Consider the following 14,469-nt stretch of genomic DNA (forward strand, 5'->3'; position numbering starts at 1 on the left):
GTGCTTCCACTAGGCCAGACTGCAAATTCCATGGCTTGATAACATACGGCTCCTTCCTTTCAGAATAATATGTTGTGCATCTTTCCGATTTTACAGCCAGGTTGGCTAATTATCCTCATGCTGCGTTACAGTAAAGTGGGATTTCACACCTCCACCAAACAACCTATGTTTGGATAATGGCTTTTATACCGCTACCAGCCTTGGTTACATTAGAACTCACATCATCATTTCAGTTATGCAGGCCTCTGCACCATGAACCCACAACATTGGCACAATGCTGTCACATCCTGTGTCCTGATTCCCCATGTGTCATCCTCGTCATCATGCTCTCGAATGTAGGTCCGTGTTTGCAAAACAGGAAAGGAAGGGGTGAATCAGCATTCGCCAAGGTTGAGGAATGTCAGCTTTATGGAAAGAGTTGAGAAGCTGGCATTATCCTAGTTGCAACACAAGGGACTCCCTAGGGGGAGACAATTACCCACCAACATTGCCTCAGGTGAATGAGGTGTGAATCTCCAAATGGACTCCGAAAACGATTAACGTGAAACATCGCCTCCTCCCACTTATCTTGGAAAAGAGTACTGTAAAGATACTCGCGACGTTTACACACATGTGTGAGACTGTGCGTGTCTGGGCCTTGTCCTGTTCTGTGGCCGGTATCCTGTTGCCCCTTTATGTTTGGGCCATTCCTCCTTAGCCGGAATGTTCTGAGAGGCTGAATGAGCTTTGAACGAGCTGCTTTTTCTCTTCTTTGTCTCATGGTATTTGTACTGGTCCAATTGTATTGTTGTGCTTGTATTCTCCTCTGTATATATATATGTTGACATATTTTGCTATGCTGTGGAATTCCTGTGATTTAGCTGGCTATTTGTGACAATGGAAAAAGGTGAATGAAAAGACATTGTAAAAAAAAAGAGTCCAGTGAAAAATTATCAGTTTGTGCAAAGTTTGTTTGAACTTTTCTGAAGGCAATGAAGGTAAAAATGTTGTGGAAGGTGAAAAAGAAGTGAGAGGAGGAGGGTTTTAATTGAAGAGGAATGAGTGTTTGCAGCTGTGAGTGGTGAAGCGGACAGGAAAAGGGAGAGTGTTGTGAAGCAGATGTTGAAAATGAGCATGAGGAAAGTGGTAAAGAGATTGATGCGGAGGGAGTGTATGGTGAAAATGTAGTTGTGATAAAAGAAAGCTGGTGGTAAGAATGTAGAGAGGAAGGAAAAATTGCTGAGCAGAGGAATGGAAAGGAGCTGCAATGTATTGGCCGGGAATCCAACCCGGGCCTCTCACGTGGCAGGTGAGAATTCTACCACTGAACCACCAATGCAAGACACACAACTTAAGCTGAACTTTCATGCACAATGCCTGAGTTGCTAACAGATGTTGATGTGTGTTGGCCAAAGAAAACTGCATGTAACCAGCAGAGAGATGCAGTGTAAAGATGAGAAATAACAGTGCAACACCAGTCAATCTTGCATTGGCCGGGAATCGAACCCGGGCCTCCCGCGTGGCAGGCGAGAATTCTACCACTGAACCACCAATGCAACTCCATTATCAAGCTTGTGATGTTCTCCTTTTTTTCCCCAATGCTTTCACTCAGCAGCATTTGCATTTCCTCACTTTGTCCTCTCTTTCCCCAAATGTCAACAAATTTCTTTACCTAAACTTCGGGCACAGCAGCGCATAAACCTCCTGTGCTCTCACTTCACACCACTACAATATCACCTAATGCTACACTGCAATATCATCAGACCGCTACTTTTCTTCACGCAAAGCTAACAGTGCTTCCACTAGGCCAGACTGCAAATTCCATGGCTTGATGACAGACGGCTCCTTCCTTTCAGAATAACATGTTGTGCATCTTTCCGATTTTACAGCCAGGTTGGCTAATTATCCTAATGCTGCGTTACAGTAAAGTGGGATTTCACACCTCCACCAAACAACCTATGTTTGGATGATGGCTTTTATACCGCTACCAGCCTTGGTTACATTTGAACTCACATCATCATTTCAGTTATGCAGGCCTCTGCACCATGAACCCAACAACATTGGCACAATGCTGTCACATCCTGTGTCCTGATTCCCCATGTGTCATCCTCGTCATCATGCTCTCGAATGTAGGTCCGTGTTTGCGAAACAGGAAAGGAAGGGGTGAATCAGCATTCGCCAAGGTTGAGGAATGTCAGCTTTATGGAAAGAGTTGAGAAGCTGGCAATATCCTAGTTGCAACACAAGGGACTCCTTAGGGGGAGACAATTACCCACCAACATTGCCTCAGGTGAATGAGGTGTGAATCTCCAAATGGACTCCGAAAACGAGTAACGTGAAACATCGCCTCCTCCCACTTATCTTGGTAAAGAGTACTGTAAAGATACTAGCGATGTTTACACACATGTGTGAGACTGTGCGTGTCTGGGCCTTGTCCTGTTCTGTGGCCGGTATCCTGTTGCCCCTTTATGTTTGGGCCATTCCTCCTTCGCCGGAATGTTCTGAGAGGCTGAATGAGCTTTGAACGAGCTGCTTTTTCTCTTCTTTGTCTCATGATATTTGTACTGGTCCAATTGTATTGTTGTGCTTGTGTTCTCCTCTGTATATATACGTTGACATATTTTGCTATGCTGTGGAATTCCTGTGATTTAGCTGGTTATTTGTGACAATGGAAAAAGGTGAATGAAAAGACTTTGTAAAAAAAGAGTCCAGTGAAAAATTATCAGTTTGTGCAAAGTTTGTTTGAACTTTTCTTAAGGCAATGAAGGTAAAAATGTTGTGAAGGGTTAAAAAGAAGTGAGAGGAGGAGGGTTTTAATTAAAGAGGAATGAGTGTTTGCAGCTGTGAGTGGTGAAGCGGACAGGAAAAGGGAGAGTGTTGTGAAGCAGATGTTGAAAATGAGCATGAGGAAAGTGGTAAAGAGATTGATGTGGAGGGTGTGGTGAAAATGTAGTTGCGATAAAAGAAAGCTGGTGGTAAGAATGGAGAGAGGAATGAAAAATTGCTGAGCACAGGAATGCAAATTAGCTGTGATGCATTGGCCGGGAATCAAACCCGGGCCTCCCGCGTGGCAGGCGAGAATTCTACCACTGAACCACCAATGCAAGCCACGCAACTGAAGCTGAACTTTCAAGCCCAATGCCTGAGTTGCGAACAGATGTTGATGTGTGTTCGCCAAAGAAAACTGCATGTAACCAGCAGATAGATGCAGTGCAAAGATGAGAAATAACAGTGCAACACCAGTCAATCTTGCATTGGCCGGGAATCGAACCCGGGCCTCCCGCGTGGCAGGCGAGAATTCTACCACTGAACCACCAATGCAACTCCACGATCAATTTCATGATGTTCTCCTTTTTTTCCCCAATGCTTTCACTCAGCAGCATTTCCATTTCCTCACTTTGTCCTCACTTTCCCCAAATTGCAACAAATTTCTTTACCTAAACTTCGGGCACAGCAGCGCATAAACCTCCTGTGCTCTCACTTCACACCACGACAGATCACCTAATGCTACACTGCAATATCATCAGGCTGCTACTTTTCTTCACGCAAAGCTAACAGTGCTTCCACTAGGCCAGACTGCAAATTCCATGGCTTGATAACATACGGCTCCTTCCTTTCAGAATAATATGTTGTGCATCTTTCCGATTTTACAGCCAGGTTGGCTAATTATCCTCATGCTGCGTTACAGTAAAGTGGGATTTCACACCTCCACCAAACAACCTATGTTTGGATAATGGCTTTTATACCGCTACCAGCCTTGGTTACATTAGAACTCACATCATCATTTCAGTTATGCAGGCCTCTGCACCATGAACCCACAACATTGGCACAATGCTGTCACATCCTGTGTCCTGATTCCCCATGTGTCATCCTCGTCATCATGCTCTCGAATGTAGGTCCGTGTTTGCAAAACAGGAAAGGAAGGGGTGAATCAGCATTCGCCAAGGTTGAGGAATGTCAGCTTTATGGAAAGAGTTGAGAAGCTGGCATTATCCTAGTTGCAACACAAGGGACTCCCTACGGGGAGACAATTACCCACCAACATTGCCTCAGGTGAATGAGGTGTGAATCTCCAAATGGACTCCGAAAACGATTAACGTGAAACATCGCCTCCTCCCACTTATCTTGGAAAAGAGTACTGTAAAGATACTCGCGACGTTTACACACATGTGTGAGACTGTGCGTGTCTGGGCCTTGTCCTGTTCTGTGGCCGGTATCCTGTTGCCCCTTTATGTTTGGGCCATTCCTCCTTAGCCGGAATGTTCTGAGAGGCTGAATGAGCTTTGAACGAGCTGTTTTTTCTCTTCTTTGTCTCATGGTATTGGTACTGGTCCAATTGTATTGTTGTGCTTGTATTCTCCTCTGTATATATATATGTTGACATATTTTGCTATGCTGTGGAATTCCTGTGATTTAGCTGGCTATTTGTGACAATGGAAAAAGGTGAATGAAAAGACTTTGTAAAAAAAGAGTCCAGTGAAAAATTATCAGTTTGTGCAAAGTTTGTTTGAACTTTTCTTAAGGCAATGAAGGTAAAAATGTTGTGAAGGGTTAAAAAGAAGTGAGAGGAGGAGGGTTTTAATTAAAGAGGAATGAGTGTTTGCAGCTGTGAGTGGTGAAGCGGACAGGAAAAGGGAGAGTGTTGTGAAGCAGATGTTGAAAATGAGCATGAGGAAAGTGGTAAAGAGATTGATGCGGAGGGTGTGATGAAAATGTAGTTGCGATAAAAGAAAGCTGGTGGTAAGAATGTAGAGAGGAATGAAAAATTGCTGAGCACAGGAATGCAAAAGAGGTGTGATGCATTGGCCGGGAATCGAACCCGGGCCTCCCGCGTGGCAGGCGAGAATTCTACCACTGAACCACCAATGCAAGCCACGCAACTGAAGCTGAACTTTCAAGCCCAATGCCTGAGTTGCTAACAGATGTTGATGTGTGTTCGCCAAAGAAAACTGCATGTAACCAGCAGAGAGATGCAGTGTAAAGATGAGAAATAACAGTGCAACACCAGTCAATCTTGCATTGGCCGGGAATCGAACCCGGGCCTCCCGCGTGGCAGGCGAGAATTCTACCACTGAACCACCAATGCAACTCCATTATCAAGCTTGTGATGTTCTCCTTTTTTTCCCCAATGCTTTCACTCAGCAGCATTTGCATTTCCTCACTTTGTCCTCTCTTTCCCCAAATGTCAACAAATTTCTTTACCTAAACTTCGGGCACAACAGCGCATAAACCTCCTGTGCTCTCACTTCACACCACTACAATATCACCTAATGCTACACTGCAATATCATCAGACCGCTACTTTTCTTCACGCAAAGCTAACAGTGCTTCCACTAGGCCAGACTGCAAATTCCATGGCTTGATGACAGACGGCTCCTTCCTTTCAGAATAACATGTTGTGCATCTTTCCGATTTTACAGCCAGGTTGGCTAATTATCCTAATGCTGCGTTACAGTAAAGTGGGATTTCACACCTCCACCAAACAACCTATGTTTGGATGATGGCTTTTATACCGCTACCAGCCTTGGTTACATTTGAACTCACATCATCATTTCAGTTATGCAGGCCTCTGCACCATGAACCCAACAACATTGGCACAATGCTGTCACATCCTGTGTCCTGATACCCCATGTGTCATCCTCGTCATCATGCTCTCGAATGTAGGTCCGTGTTTGCGAAACAGGAAAGGAAGGGGTGAATCAGCATTCGCCAAGGTTGAGGAATGTCAGCTTTATGGAAAGAGTTGAGAAGCTGGCAATATCCTAGTTGCAACACAAGGGACTCCTTAGGGGGAGACAATTACCCACCAACATTGCCTCAGGTGAATGAGGTGTGAATCTCCAAATGGACTCCGAAAACGAGTAACGTGAAACATCGCCTCCTCCCACTTATCTTGGTAAAGAGTACTGTAAAGATACTAGCGATGTTTACACACATGTGTGAGACTGTGCGTGTCTGGGCCTTGTCCTGTTCTGTGGCCGGTATCCTGTTGCCCCTTTATGTTTGGGCCATTCCTCCTTCGCCGGAATGTTCTGAGAGGCTGAATGAGCTTTGAACGAGCTGCTTTTTCTCTTCTTTGTCTCATGATATTTGTACTGGTCCAATTGTATTGTTGTGCTTGTGTTCTCCTCTGTATATATACGTTGACATATTTTGCTATGCTGTGGAATTCCTGTGATTTAGCTGGTTATTTGTGACAATGGAAAAAGGTGAATGAAAAGACTTTGTAAAAAAAGAGTCCAGTGAAAAATTATCAGTTTGTGCAAAGTTTGTTTGAACTTTTCTTAAGGCAATGAAGGTAAAAATGTTGTGAAGGGTTAAAAAGAAGTGAGAGGAGGAGGGTTTTAATTAAAGAGGAATGAGTGTTTGCAGCTGTGAGTGGTGAAGCGGACAGGAAAAGGGAGAGTGTTGTGAAGCAGATGTTGAAAATGAGCATGAGGAAAGTGGTAAAGAGATTGATGCGGAGGGTGTGGTGAAAATGTAGTTGCGATAAAAGAAAGCTGGTGGTAAGAATGGAGAGAGGAATGAAAAATTGCTGAGCACAGGAATGCAAATTAGCTGTGATGCATTGGCCGGGAATCAAACCCGGGCCTCCCGCGTGGCAGGCGAGAATTCTACCACTGAACCACCAATGCAAGCCACGCAACTGAAGCTGAACTTTCAAGCCCAATGCCTGAGTTGCGAACAGATGTTGATGTGTGTTCGCCAAAGAAAACTGCATGTAACCAGCAGAGAGATGCAGTGTAAAGATGAGAAATAACAGTGCAACACCAGTCAATCTTGCATTGGCCAGGAATCGAACCCGGGCCTCCCGCGTGGCAGGCGAGAATTCTACCACTGAACCACCAATGCAACTCCACGATCAATTTCATGATGTTCTCCTTTTTTTCCCCAATGCTTTCACTCAGCAGCATTTCCATTTCCTCACTTTGTCCTCACTTTCCCCAAATTGCAACAAATTTCTTTACCTAAACTTCGGGCACAGCAGCGCATAAACCTCCTGTGCTCTCACTTCACACCACGACAGATCACCTAATGCTACACTGCAATATCATCAGACCGCTACTTTTCTTCACGCAAAGCTAACAGTGCTTCCACTAGGCCAGACTGCAAATTCCATGGCTTGATGACAGACGGCTCCTTCCTTTCAGAATAACATGTTGTGCATCTTTCCGATTTTACAGCCAGGTTGGCTAATTATCCTAATGCTGCGTTACAGTAAAGTGGGATTTCACACCTCCACCAAACAACCTATGTTTGGATGATGGCTTTTATACCGCTACCAGCCTTGGTTACATTTGAACTCACATCATCATTTCAGTTATGCAGGCCTCTGCACCATGAACCCAACAACATTGGCACAATGCTGTCACATCCTGTGTCCTGATTCCCCATGTGTCATCCTCGTCATCATGCTCTCGAATGTAGGTCCGTGTTTGCAAAACAGGAAAGGAAGGGGTGAATCAGCATTCGCCAAGGTTGAGGAATGTCAGCTTTATGGAAAGAGTTGAGAAGCTGGCAATATCCTAGTTGCAACACAAGGGACTCCCTACGGGGAGACAATTACCCACCAACATTGCCTCAGGTGAATGAGGTGTGAATCTCCAAATGGACTCCGAAAACGATTAACGTGAAACATCGCCTCCTCCCACTTATCTTGGAAAAGAGTACTGTAAAGATACTCGCGACGTTTACACACATGTGTGAGACTGTGCGTGTCTGGGCCTTGTCCTGTTCTGTGGCCGGTATCCTGTTGCCCCTTTATGTTTGGGCCATTCCTCCTTAGCCGGAATGTTCTGAGAGGCTGAATGAGCTTTGAACGAGCTGTTTTTTCTCTTCTTTGTCTCATGGTATTGGTACTGGTCCAATTGTATTGTTGTGCTTGTATTCTCCTCTGTATATATATATGTTGACATATTTTGCTATGCTGTGGAATTCCTGTGATTTAGCTGGCTATTTGTGACAATGGAAAAAGGTGAATGAAAAGACTTTGTAAAAAAAGAGTCCAGTGAAAAATTATCAGTTTGTGCAAAATTTGTTTGAACTTTTCTTAAGGCAATGAAGGTAAAAATGTTGTGAAGGGTTCAAAAGAAGTGAGAGGAGGAGGGTTTTAATTAAAGAGGAATGAGTGTTTGCAGCTGTGAGTGGTGAAGTGGACAGGAAAAGGGAAAGTGTTGTGAAGCAGATGTTGAAAATGAGCATGAGGAAAGTGGTAAAGAGATTGATGCGGAGGGAGTGTATGGTGAAAATGTAGTTGTGATAAAAGAAAGCTGGTGGTAAGAATGTAGAGAGGAAGGAAAAATTGCTGAGCAGAGGAATGCAAAGGAGCTGCAACGTATTGGGCGGGAATCCAACCCGGGCCTCTCACGTGGCAGGTGAGAATTCTACCACTGAACCACCAATGCAAGTCACACAACTGAAGCTGAACTTTCATGCACAATGCGTGAGTTGCTAACAGATGTTGATGTGTGTTAGCCAAAGAAAACTGCATGTAACCAGCAGCGAGATGCAGTGTAAAGATGAGAAATAACAGTGCAACACCAGTCAATCTTGCATTGGCAGGGAATCAAACCCGGGCCTCCCGCGTGGCAGGCGAAAATTCTACCACTGAACCACCAATGCAACTCCATTATCAAGCTTGTGATGTTCTCCTTTTTTTCCCCAATGCTTTCACTCAGCAGCATTTGCATTTCCTCACTTTGTCCTCTCTTTCCCCAAATGTCAACAAATTTCTTTACCTAAACTTCGGGCACAGCAGCGCATAAACCTCCTTTGCTCTCACTTCACACCACTACAATATCACCTAATGCTACACTGCAATATCATCAGACCGCTACTTTTCTTCACGCAAAGCTAACAGTGCTTCCACTAGGCCAGACTGCAAATTCCATGGCTTGATGACAGACGGCTCCTTCCTTTCAGAATAACATGTTGTGCATCTTTCCGATTTTACAGCCAGGTTGGCTAATTATCCTAATGCTGCGTTACAGTAAAGTGGGATTTCACACCTCCACCAAACAACCTATGTTTGGATGATGGCTTTTATACCGCTACCAGCCTTGGTTACATTTGAACTCACATCATCATTTCAGTTATGCAGGCCTCTGCACCATGAACCCAACAACATTGGCACAATGCTGTCACATCCTGTGTCCTGATTCCCCATGTGTCATCCTCGTCATCATGCTCTCAAATGTAGGTCCGTGTTTGCGAAACAGGAAAGGAAGGGGTGAATCAGCATTCGCCAAGGTTGAGCAATGTCAGCTTTATGGAAAGTGTTGAGAAGCTGGCAATATCCTAGTTGCAACACAAGGACTCCTTAGGGGGAGACAATTATCCACCAACATTGCCTCAGGTGAATGAGGTGTGAATCTCCAAATGGACTCCGAAAACGAGTTACGTGAAACATCGCCTCCTCCCACTTATCTTGGAAAAGAGTACTGTAAAGATACTTGCGACGTTTACACACATGTGTGAGACTGTGCGTGTCTGGGCCTTGTCCTGTTCTGTGGCCGGTATCCTGTTGCCCCTTTATGTTTGGGCCATTCCTCCTTAGCCGGAATGTTCTGAGAGGCTGAATGAGCTTTGAACGAGCTGCTTTTTCTCTTCTTTGTCTCATGGTATTTGTACTGGTCCAATTGTATTGTTGTGCTTGTGTTCTCCTCTGTATATATATGTTGACATATTTTGCTATGCTGTGGAATTCCTGTGATTTAGCTGGTTATTTGTGACAATGGAAAAAGGTGAATGAAAAGACTTTGTAAAAAAAGAGTCCAGTGAAAAATTATCAGTTTGTGCAAAGTTTGTTTAAACTTTTCTTAAGGCAATGAAGGTAAAAATGTTGTGAAGGGTTAAAAAGAAGTGAGAGGAGGAGGGTTTTAATTAAAGAGGAATGAGTGTTTGCAGCTGTGAGTGGTGAAGCGGACAGGAAAAGGGAGAGTGTTGTGAAGCAGATGTTGAAAATGAGCATGAGGAAAGTGGTAAAGAGATTGATGCGGAGGGTGTGGTGAAAATGTAGTTGCGATAAAAGAAAGCTGGTGGTAAGAATGGAGAGAGGAATGAAAAATTGCTGAGCACAGGAATGCAAAAGAGCTGTGATGCATTGGCCGGGAATCGAACGCGGGCCTCCCGCGTGGCAAGCAAAAATTCTACCACTGAACCACCAATGCAAGCCACGCAACTGAAGCTGAACTTCCAAGCCCAATGCCTGAGTTGCTAACAGATGTTGATGTGTGTTCGCCAAAGAAAACTGCATGTAACCAGCAGAGAGACGCTGTGTAAAGATGAGAAATAACAGTGCAACACCAGTCAATCTTGCATTGGCCGGGAATCGAACCCGGGTCTCCCGCGTGGCAGGCGAGACTTCTACCACTGAACCACCAATGCAACTCCACAGTCAATTTCATGATGTTCTCCTTTTTTTCCCCAATGCTTTCACTCAGCAGCATTTCCATTTCCTCACTTTGTCCTCACTTTCCCCAAATTGCAACAAATTTCTTTACCTAAACTTCGGGCACAGCAGCGCATAAACCTCCTGTGCTCTCACTTCACACCACGACAGATCACCTAATGCTACACTGCAATATCATCAGGCTGCTACTTTTCTTCACGCAAAGCTAACAGTGCTTCCACTGGGCCAGACTGCAAATTCCATGGCTTGATAACATACGGCTCCTTCCTTTCAGAATAATATGTCGTGCATCTTTCCGATTTTACAGCCAGGTTGGCTAATTATCCTCATGCTGCGTTACAGTAAAGTGGGATTTCACACCTCCACCAAACAACCTATGTTTGGATAATGGCTTTTATACCGCTACCAGCCTTGGTTACATTAGAACTCACATCATCATTTCAGTTATGCAGGCCTCTGCACCATGAACCCACAACATTGGCACAATGCTGTCACATCCTGTGTCCTGATTCCCCATGTGTCATCGTCGTCATCATGCTCTCGAATGTAGGTCCGTGTTTGCAAAACAGGAAAGGAAGGGGTGAATCAGCATTCGCCAAGGTTGAGGAATGTCAGCTTTATGGAAAGAGTTGAGAAGCTGGCATTATCCTCGTTGCAACACAAGGGACTCCCTAGGGGGAGACAATTACCCACCAACATTGCCTCAGGTGAATGAGGTGTGAATCTCCAAATGGACTCCGAAAACGATTAACGTGAAACATCGCCTCCTCCCACTTATCTTGGAAAAGAGTACTGTAAAGATACTCGCGACGTTTACACACATGTGTGAGACTGTGCGTGTCTGGGCCTTGTCCTGTTCTGTGGCCGGTATCCTGTTGCCCCTTTATGTTTGGGCCATTCCTCCTTAGCCGGAATGTTCTGAGAGGCTGAATGAGCTTTGAACGAGCTGCTTTTTCTCTTCTTTGTCTCATGGTATTTGTACTGGTCCAATTGTATTGTTGTGCTTGTATTCTCCTCTGTATATATATATGTTGACATATTTTGCTATGCTGTGGAATTCCTGTGATTTAGCTGGCTATTTGTGACAATGGAAAAAGGTGAATGAAAAGACATTGTAAAAAAAAAGAGTCCAGTGAAAAATTATCAGTTTGTGCAAAGTTTGTTTGAACTTTTCTGAAGGCAATGAAGGTAAAAATGTTGTGGAAGGTGAAAAAGAAGTCAGGGAAGGAGGGTTTTAATTGAAAAGGAATGAGTGTTTGCAGCTGGGAGTGGTGAAGCGGACAGGAAAAGGGAGAGTGTTGTGAAGCAGATGTTGAAAATGAGCATGAGGAAAGTGGTAAAGAGATTGATGCGGAGGGAGTGTATGGTGAAAATGTAGTTGCGATAAAAGAAAGCTGGTGTTAAGAATGTAGAGCGGAAGGAAAAATTGCTGAGCACAGGAATGCAAAACAGCTGCGATGCATTGGCCGGGAATCGAACCCGGGCCTCCCGCATGGCAGGCGAGAATTCGACCACTGAACCACCAATGCAAACCACACAACTGAAGCTGAACTTTCATGCACAATGCCTGAGTTGCTAACAGATGTTGATGTGTGTTAGCCAAAGAAAACTGCATGTAACCAGCAGAGAGATGCAGTGTAAAGATGAGAAATAACAGTGCAACACCAGTCAATCTTGCATTGGCCGGGAATTGAACCCGGGCCTCCCGCGTGGCAGGCGAGAATTATACCACTGAACCACCAATGCAACTCCACTATCAATTTCATGATGTTCTCCTTTTTTTCCCCAATGCTTTCACTCAGCAGCATTTCCATTTCCTCACTTTGTCCTCACTTTCCCCAAATTTCAACAAATTTCTTTACCTAAACTTCGGGCACAGCAGCGCATAAACCTCATGTGCTCTCACTTCACACCACGACAGATCACCTAATGCTACACTGCAATATCATCAGGCCGCTACTTTTCTTCACGCAAAGCTAACAGTGCTTCCACTCGGCCAGACTGCAAATTCCATGGCTTGATGACAGACGGCTCCTTCCTTTCAGAATAACATGTTGTGCATCTTTCCGATTTTACAGCCAGGTTGGCTAATTATCCTAATGCTGCGTTACAGTAAAGTGGGATTTCACACCTCCACCAAACAACCTATGTTTGGATGATGGCTTTTATACCGCTACCAGCCTTGGTTACATTAGAACTCACATCATCATTTCAGTTATGCAGGCCTCTGCACCATGAACCCACAACATTGGCACAATGCTGTCACATCCTGTGTCCTGATTCCCCATGTGTCATCCTCGTCATCATGCTCTCGAATGTAGGTCCGTGTTTGCAAAACAGGAAAGGAAGGGGTGAATCAGCATTCGCCAAGGGTGAGGAATGTCAGCTTTATGGAAAGAGTTGAGAAGCTGGCATTATCCTAGTTGCAACACAAGGGACTCCCTACGGGGAGACAATTACCCACCAACATTGCCTCAGGTGAATGAGGTGTGAATCTCCAAATGGACTCCGAAAACGATTAACGTGAAACATCGCCTCCTCCCACTTATCTTGGAAAAGAGTACTGTAAAGATACTCGCGACGTTTACACACATGTGTGAGACTGTGCGTGTCTGGGCCTTGTCCTGTTCTGTGGCCGGTATCCTGTTGCCCCTTTATGTTTGGGCCATTCCTCCTTAGCCGGAATGTTCTGAGAGGCTGAATGAGCTTTGAACGAGCTGTTTTTTCTCTTCTTTGTCTCATGATATTTGTACTGGTCCAATTGTATTGTTGTGCTTGTATTCTTCTCTGTATATATATATGTTGACATATTTTGCTATGCTGTGGAATTCCTGTGATTTAGCTGGCTATTTGTGACAATGGAAAAAGGTGAATGAAAAGACTTTGTAAAAAAAGAGTCCAGTGAAAAATTATCAGTTTGTGCAAAATTTGTTTGAACTTTTCTTAAGGCAATGAAGGTAAAAATGTTGTGAAGGGTTAAAAAGAAGTGAGAGGAGGAGGGTTTTAATTAAAGAGGAATGAGTGTTTGCAGCTGTGAGTGGTGAAGTGGACAGGAAAAGGGAGAGTGTTGTGAAGCAGATGTTGAAAATGAGCATGAGGAAAGTGGTAAAGAGATTGATGCGGAGGGAGTGTATGGTGAAAATGTAGTTGTGATAAAAGAAAGCTGGTGGTAAGAATGTAGAGAGGAAGGAAAAATTGCTGAGCAGAGGAATGCAAAGGAGCTGCAACGTATTGGGCGGGAATCCAACCCGGGCCTCTCACGTGGCAGGTGAGAATTCTACCACTGAACCACCAATGCAAGTCACACAACTGAAGCTGAACTTTCATGCACAATGCCTGAGTTGCTAACAGATGTTGATGTGTGTTCGCCAAAGAAAACTGCATGTAACCAGCAGCGAGATGCAGTGTAAAGATGAGAAATAACAGTGCAACACCAGTCAATCTTGCATTGGCCGGGAATCGAACCCGGGCCTCCCGCGTGGCAGGCGAGAATTCTACCACTGAACCACCAATGCAACTCCATTATCAAGCTTGTGATGTTCTCCTTTTTTTCCCCAATGCTTTCACTCAGCAGCATTTGCATTTCCTCACTTTGTCCTCTCTTTCCCCAAATGTCAACAAATTTCTTTACCTAAACTTCGGGCACAGCAGCGCATAAACCTCCTGTGCTCTCACTTCACACCACTACAATATCACCTAATGCTACACTGCAATATCATCAGACCGCTACTTTTCTTCACGCAAAGCTAACAGTGCTTCCACTAGGCCAGACTGCAAATTCCATGGCTTGATGACAGACGGCTCCTTCCTTTCAGAATAACATGTTGTGCATCTTTCCGATTTTACAGCCAGGTTGGCTAATTATCCTAATGCTGCGTTACAGTAAAGTGGGATTTCACACCTCCACCAAACAACCTATGTTTGGATGATGGCTTTTATACCGCTACCAGCCTTGGTTACATTTGAACTCACATCATCATTTCAGTTATGCAGGCCTCTGCACCATGAACCCAACAACATTGGCACAATGCTGTCACATCCTGTGTCCTGATTCCCCATGTGTCATCCTCGTCATCATGC

The 14,469-nt window shown here is 44.5% G+C and overlaps 14 non-coding genes across 14 annotated transcripts; all 14 read right to left on the minus strand.

Annotated features, from left to right (window-relative positions):
• Positions 1-1,247: 1,247 nt before the first annotated feature.
• Positions 1,248-1,318, minus strand: trnag-gcc (transfer RNA glycine (anticodon GCC)). Its single transcript has one exon. It is a non-coding gene; the product is annotated as a tRNA-Gly (tRNA).
• A 146-nt stretch (positions 1,319-1,464) lies between these two features.
• On the minus strand, positions 1,465-1,535 carry trnag-gcc (transfer RNA glycine (anticodon GCC)). The gene has a single exon. It is a non-coding gene; the product is annotated as a tRNA-Gly (tRNA).
• A 1,477-nt stretch (positions 1,536-3,012) lies between these two features.
• Positions 3,013-3,083, minus strand: trnag-gcc (transfer RNA glycine (anticodon GCC)). The gene has a single exon. It is a non-coding gene; the product is annotated as a tRNA-Gly (tRNA).
• Positions 3,084-3,229: 146 nt separating this feature from the next.
• Positions 3,230-3,300, minus strand: trnag-gcc (transfer RNA glycine (anticodon GCC)). Its single transcript has one exon. It is a non-coding gene; the product is annotated as a tRNA-Gly (tRNA).
• Positions 3,301-4,777: 1,477 nt separating this feature from the next.
• Positions 4,778-4,848, minus strand: trnag-gcc (transfer RNA glycine (anticodon GCC)). Its single transcript has one exon. It is a non-coding gene; the product is annotated as a tRNA-Gly (tRNA).
• A 146-nt stretch (positions 4,849-4,994) lies between these two features.
• trnag-gcc (transfer RNA glycine (anticodon GCC)) lies at positions 4,995-5,065 on the minus strand. Its single transcript has one exon. It is a non-coding gene; the product is annotated as a tRNA-Gly (tRNA).
• Positions 5,066-6,542: 1,477 nt separating this feature from the next.
• On the minus strand, positions 6,543-6,613 carry trnag-gcc (transfer RNA glycine (anticodon GCC)). Its single transcript has one exon. It is a non-coding gene; the product is annotated as a tRNA-Gly (tRNA).
• Positions 6,614-6,759: 146 nt separating this feature from the next.
• trnag-gcc (transfer RNA glycine (anticodon GCC)) lies at positions 6,760-6,830 on the minus strand. The gene has a single exon. It is a non-coding gene; the product is annotated as a tRNA-Gly (tRNA).
• Positions 6,831-8,529: 1,699 nt separating this feature from the next.
• trnag-gcc (transfer RNA glycine (anticodon GCC)) lies at positions 8,530-8,600 on the minus strand. Its single transcript has one exon. It is a non-coding gene; the product is annotated as a tRNA-Gly (tRNA).
• Positions 8,601-10,076: 1,476 nt separating this feature from the next.
• Positions 10,077-10,147, minus strand: trnag-gcc (transfer RNA glycine (anticodon GCC)). Its single transcript has one exon. It is a non-coding gene; the product is annotated as a tRNA-Gly (tRNA).
• Positions 10,148-10,293: 146 nt separating this feature from the next.
• On the minus strand, positions 10,294-10,364 carry trnag-gcc (transfer RNA glycine (anticodon GCC)). The gene has a single exon. It is a non-coding gene; the product is annotated as a tRNA-Gly (tRNA).
• Positions 10,365-11,847: 1,483 nt separating this feature from the next.
• Positions 11,848-11,918, minus strand: trnag-gcc (transfer RNA glycine (anticodon GCC)). Its single transcript has one exon. It is a non-coding gene; the product is annotated as a tRNA-Gly (tRNA).
• Positions 11,919-12,064: 146 nt separating this feature from the next.
• On the minus strand, positions 12,065-12,135 carry trnag-gcc (transfer RNA glycine (anticodon GCC)). The gene has a single exon. It is a non-coding gene; the product is annotated as a tRNA-Gly (tRNA).
• A 1,698-nt stretch (positions 12,136-13,833) lies between these two features.
• Positions 13,834-13,904, minus strand: trnag-gcc (transfer RNA glycine (anticodon GCC)). The gene has a single exon. It is a non-coding gene; the product is annotated as a tRNA-Gly (tRNA).
• Positions 13,905-14,469: the final 565 nt, after the last annotated feature.

Source organism: Scyliorhinus torazame, chromosome 3 (assembly GCF_047496885.1).
Source record: "Scyliorhinus torazame isolate Kashiwa2021f chromosome 3, sScyTor2.1, whole genome shotgun sequence".
NCBI classification, from domain to species: domain Eukaryota; kingdom Metazoa; phylum Chordata; class Chondrichthyes; order Carcharhiniformes; family Scyliorhinidae; genus Scyliorhinus; species Scyliorhinus torazame.